Source organism: Lepisma saccharinum, unplaced genomic scaffold (genome assembly GCF_977018435.1).
Source record: "Lepisma saccharinum unplaced genomic scaffold, izLepSacc3.1 HAP1_SCAFFOLD_379, whole genome shotgun sequence".
Taxonomy (NCBI): domain Eukaryota; kingdom Metazoa; phylum Arthropoda; class Insecta; order Zygentoma; family Lepismatidae; genus Lepisma; species Lepisma saccharinum.
This window is the reverse complement of record NW_028143088.1, coordinates 183,993-189,992: the sequence shown is the minus strand read 5'-3', so window position 1 is coordinate 189,992 and position 6,000 is coordinate 183,993.

Below are 6,000 nucleotides of genomic sequence, written 5' to 3'. Positions count from 1 at the left end.
CAACATATTTGGGGAAGGACCAATAGGGGTGCTGCTCAGTGGTGAGGGATTTGCAGCCACTCCTCCTGAAGCACACCCATAGTTCACGACATGATGTGTGTGGAGGGAAAAGTTGCTGCACCCTCCAAAAGGCTCAATAATGTTCAGGTCCAGCAACTGGGCGGGCCATGACAGATGCTCAACTTCACGTTCATGCTCATCGAACCACTCTGTGACCTTTATAGCAGTGTGTGTGTATTGGTGCATTCTCATCATGGAATACTGCACCACCATCCGGGAACAATATTTGCACTATAGGATGCAGATGGTTTGGTCCTTCAGAATGGCCCTATAGTACAGTGGTCCCAAAGACTGCCATGATATTGCATCCCACTTCACCACAGACCCACCTCCATTTTTCACTCTGGGCACTAAGCGGTTGGTATGCTTCGGATGGACTTCTCCATCATAAACGCTTCCAGATGTCAGAAAAAACAGTGAAAATGGACTCGTAGGAGAACATGACATGTTTCAGCTTGTCTAATATCTACGATTTGCACTGCTGGTGCAAGTCAACCCGTTTTTTTGACATTGGTGCTAGTGACCAAGGGTTTCGGTATAGAAACCCTGCCATCAATGTTGGCCCTATGAGGTTCCCCAAGGATGGTTTTGGTAGAAACAGGTTCAATTCTAGGGTGACTTTTACAGCGGTGGTTTTACACTTTTTGGATACAATCCTCTTCAATGCACTGATGTCCTGTCAGACAGTTATCCCTCCTGGATGTGGTTCATCCTTCATTCTGGTATGCTGCCATGACCCTTGATACCCTACAAATATTCACAATTTCCGTCACTGATTTGCCCAACAATTTGCCCTCTTTGGAACTCTGATATATCCCCAATTCTGCGGCACGAAACCGAATATTCGACGTGCAGTCCAACTACTAGTATGCCTATGTGACTGGCAAGCACACACCTATGCGTTTGAATGCTCGCTATGCTGTGGGTGATGCAGGCGAGCCTATGGTTGCTTATTATTTTTATGCAAAAGTAGCAAAGTAGCGATTAGCACACAGATTTATTGTAGGGAGACACTTTTGGTAAATGTAACTGCAGCTGTAGCGAAGCTACATTTTTGGATGAGTGGCTGTAGCTATCGTGAAGCTGCTTTTAAATTGTAGCATTGTGATCACTGCTTACACATTCATGTCTTTTGAATTCAATTGTAATTTTATTTTTAATTCCTTTATATTTGCATGTAGTTATGACCAGGTGTGTGTTTTTTGATATGTATATTCAAAAGTGTGTGTACAGGAATTTTTCAAAGAAGAGCAAGCAAGATATTTTTCTAGGAGGACCAAACAATGCATATTTTACCCCTTAATCGTGTTTCCTCTTCAAAAAACACTTCTTCAATTTGAAGGAATCATATTCCTTCGATACCCTGACAATAAATAATATAAATCACTGTGACTGAAATGAAATTATATGCATGAAATATAATTCTCGGTTGGCATTCATTTTCCAGTTGGGGGAAGGGGGATGACCTCCTTCAATATGTCCAGACATGTATGTTTACATATAATCCTAATTTATTAGTTGGCTTGTTCTAATTGGTTTATATCCTTTTGAGTTATTTTCCTACTGAGATAGAGCTGCATTGTTTCCATAGGCAGAGATCTGACTGGTTTTGATGAACATTGGGCTTCTTTTTCTACCACTCTGGTTACTACATGGAACACTATAATATGATTAATAATGTCATCTACTCATATCTTTTTTTTTTATTCCTTCTGTGTACCGAAATTCTTTCCATATTTTTTGTCCTATCTGAACTTTTTCACTAGTTGAGTTTTAGTTACTTTTTGCTTAATTGATCAGTTTTCTTGAGATTATCCCTAGAATGGACGGGCTGGGTCTGCTACATGTGTTGAAACTCTCTCCGGGTCTAGGAGACCCAGCCCGTCAACTTACATAAGTTTTTTTCTAAGAGTTTTGCGAAATTAATGTTGTTCTCAGCCCATTTGTTTTGTACGTTTCATTAGTGATATTATATTATAAGATACCATAGACTTGCTTATTATATTTTTCATTGATTATAAGCAAACAATTGACAGTGAACATAGAGAACAGCTTGTACAAACACTGAAACACTTCTTAACCCTAGAACGGACAGGTAAAAAGTAACATAAGTGGACGGATTGGGTTTCACAGACCCAAAATGAAATATTCGGTTCAGAGGTACTAAAAACTTTATTTTGTTAAAACATACATTCTAAATCAATATTATGCTCTATATTATACACTTATAGTACTTAAATTGAAATAAAGTTTTTGATCTGAATATTTTACTTTGATTCTGAGAGGCCCAACCCGTCCACTTAAGTTACTTTTTCACCTGTCCGTTCTAGGGTTAAGAAGTGTACAAGCTGTTCTCTATGTTCACTGTCAATTGTTTGCTTATAATCAATGAGCAATATAATAAGCAAGTCTATGGTATGTTCTGACATTTTTTTGACGTATTTGTTGCATGATAAATAATTGAGCTGTACTACATATACTTGTTCTCAAATCCATTTAAGTGTTCTTTCTGAGTAGCTACTTGATTCTGCCATTAATGATTCCCATGTGAAACACTTACCTATATCACTTCAACTTCTATAGTGAGCTGACAGATTTTATTCCAAATCAACTTAAGTGGTCTCGAAATGTGGTTGACCTAATGATTGGTGACATCTGGTAGGAAAATATCTGTGCATTTTACTCAAACAAGGAAAGTGAGAAAAATACGTATGTATTGGCATTACATCATACAAGGAAAGTAGAAAAAATATGTATGTAATGGCATTACATTCTTGTAAAAAAAAATACATATTTGATACATCCCCCCCTACCCCACATCTTTCACTAGTATACTGTGTCACATAGTATTCAGATTATAACTCTCTCGGAACTTGCACTGAAAGCACACTGAATTCAATTCCCAGTGGAATCACTTGCACAAGAAATTTTAGTGGAAAATGCAGGCTCGACCAGGACTTCAACTCAGGTCTCTACTGTACCAAGCTTACACTTTCGCTAAAATTTCTACATGTGTTGAATGTGATTGTGTGAGGAACAATTTATTATATTGCAGTTGTTGTTCCACTACTAACATATTCATGTTTCTTTGCACTGTAGGAATTCAAATTTTCTTGTTTTTTGTCTTTCATCTTTGAAGCAATTCTGTACCCATTAACGTATACTCAAAAAGTTACACAATAGAATGTAGGGATACATGTGAGCAAAATATATTATCTTAAATACCTCTTACATCAGGAAAATTGGATAGACCTTTACCAACTAACTGACACGAATGATATCTGGGAATTGCTAATAAACCACTTAACATATTATTTAAATGTAGCTTGTCCCAAAACAACAAAAAGAATATACCCTAAGAAGAAAGTTCCACTAACAGAATAAATTATACTTTTGAATAGTAATATGAAAATAGAATATGAAAAATTTAGAATTACAAAAGACACTAAGCACCAGGAAAAGTACAAAAATGTAAAAAAAAAACTATTCAAGAAACCATAAAGGAACAAAAATCAATTATTTTCAGTAAACAAATAAAAAAAAGTCAGTTAATAAACAAAAAGCAATTTGGAAAATTGTAAACAATCACCGTGTATGAAACACAAACAATGATAAAGCAAACATAAAAGTCATTAAGGATGACACTGAAGTAATTGACCCGAATATCATAGCCTATGTAACTTATTCAACGAATATTTTATAAACTTAACCAACACAGAGAGAATGAAAATAATGACAAAACACTAGAGATCCCAATGGACAAATCGGCCAAACAGTATATATATCCCAGAAGTAAGTGCTAATGAGCTAAAAAAAAAGTCACAAGGTTTAAAAAACAAAAAATCTCACGGACCTGATGAATGGTCAGCTGAACTTATTAAATCCTGTTCAGAATCTATTTTAGAACCCCTGCTGTATGCAGTTAACAATTCAATAAAAGATGGTACATTCCCCAAAGTTGTAAGAAACAGCAAAGTGATACCCATATTCAAAAAAGGAGCTGAAACAGACATTGAGAACTACAGACCTATCTCCCTAACATCTGCTTTTTCAAAGATACTGGAAAAAAAAAAAAAATGAAATTATATTATAAAGTTTTGTAACAAATATAACATAATAAACAGAAACCAGCATGGATTCAAGAAAGGGAAAGCAACAAACACAGCTCTAGCACAGTTAATAGATTATGTAACCGAAACATTAGAGAAACACAAAGCTGCAAACACTATTTATCTAGATCTTTCCAAGGCATTCGATAGGGTAAAACATGACTTGCTTATGGTCAAACTAAGCAACATAGGAATAAGAGGGATAGCTAATGAACTTATCCAATCTTATCTACAGGACAGAATGCAAATTGCTCAAATAAGCTACAACATGCATGGTATAGTCACTAACTTTAAATCACAAAGTAGGAAAGTGTTAATGGGGGTACCCCAAGGATCAATCCTGGGACCCCTGCTCTTTATTCTGTACATAAACAATGTACCAGAATACCCAAACACAAAAATTGTCACCTATGCAGATGACACAACCATTCTTGCCAGAGGTATCAACCCTAGGAAGCTTGAAATAAACACTTTTATCACCATAAACCATCTGGCACAATACTTAACTTCACACGGATTAATAATAAACAACAATAAAACAAAATTTATGATATTCAATACAATCCGAAACATGGATTTTGAGTCACAAACACTATGCATAGACAATGTGCTCATAGAAACTGTATCTTCAGTAAAGTTTTTGGGAATAACACTAGATCAAAAATTAACGTGGGAAGAACAAATTAACAACATCTGCAGTAAACTATCATCTAATCTATACCTGCTAAAACAAATATAATTTAAAAGAAATTAACAAATTCATATATTATGGACTAATTTACCCCTATGTTGAATATGGCATAATAGCTTGGGGTGGATCATTTTATAATAATAGTCAGAATACTGAGATTTCAAAAGAGAGCACTTAGAATAATGTACAAACTAGGCTATACTGAATCTTGAAAGGAGTTATTCAGGGAGAAACAAATAATGACAATATACTCCCTAAGGCTATAACGTTTGTTCTAAATACTGGAAGTTTGACTAAAAATAACCAATTACACAACCACAATACAAGGGGGAATGATAATTATTACCAGAACTAACACAGACTCAATATCTCCAAACAATCGCCAATGAATGCCGGGAAAATATTCTACAACCAGCTGCCTCATGACATAAAACTGATATCTCCAAAAAATAAACAAATACAAACAATAAAAAAATATTTGACAGAGAGAGCTCTCTACAGTATCAAGAGAATTCATGGAACAAGACAATACAAGGCCAATGTACTAAACAATATGTATTTTAATTGTATTCTTATTTCAATCATGCAACAATGATAATGTGTTTTTATTTTTGTTGTAGTGTAATGAAGTGTATTTTTCAATTTTTACTTTGGTGTAGTGATGTAATGTACTACACAATGTTTCTTCTTTTTTGTTATGATGTACTAAACTAATTATTATTTCATTATGTATCTTGACGGTTTCCATGCCCTTTTAATCAAGGGTCAACGAAAGAAAATTCAATTCAATTCAATTCAATTAGGAGAAAAATCACATATTCATAAGCAGCTTGTTTTTCTGATTGACATTGCAAGATATGCATTAATATCCTTGTAGTCAAGAGTACTAGTACTGAATGAATGAAGCTCCAAGGAGCTCTATTATTAAGCAGTGTGAAATTGATATTGGACATTTGGTTGAGCAGGATTTCACCATGTACAGAATACTGTATATTTCCTTGTCTTCTAGCACTTAAAAATAGTAATAACAAAGTTGATATTTTAAAAGTATCCATAAATATTGAAGTGTATTGCCACGTCCTTCGCGTAAACACCTACCAGCTTAGCACAGGGGAGAGACAATGAGATAGTATATACCTT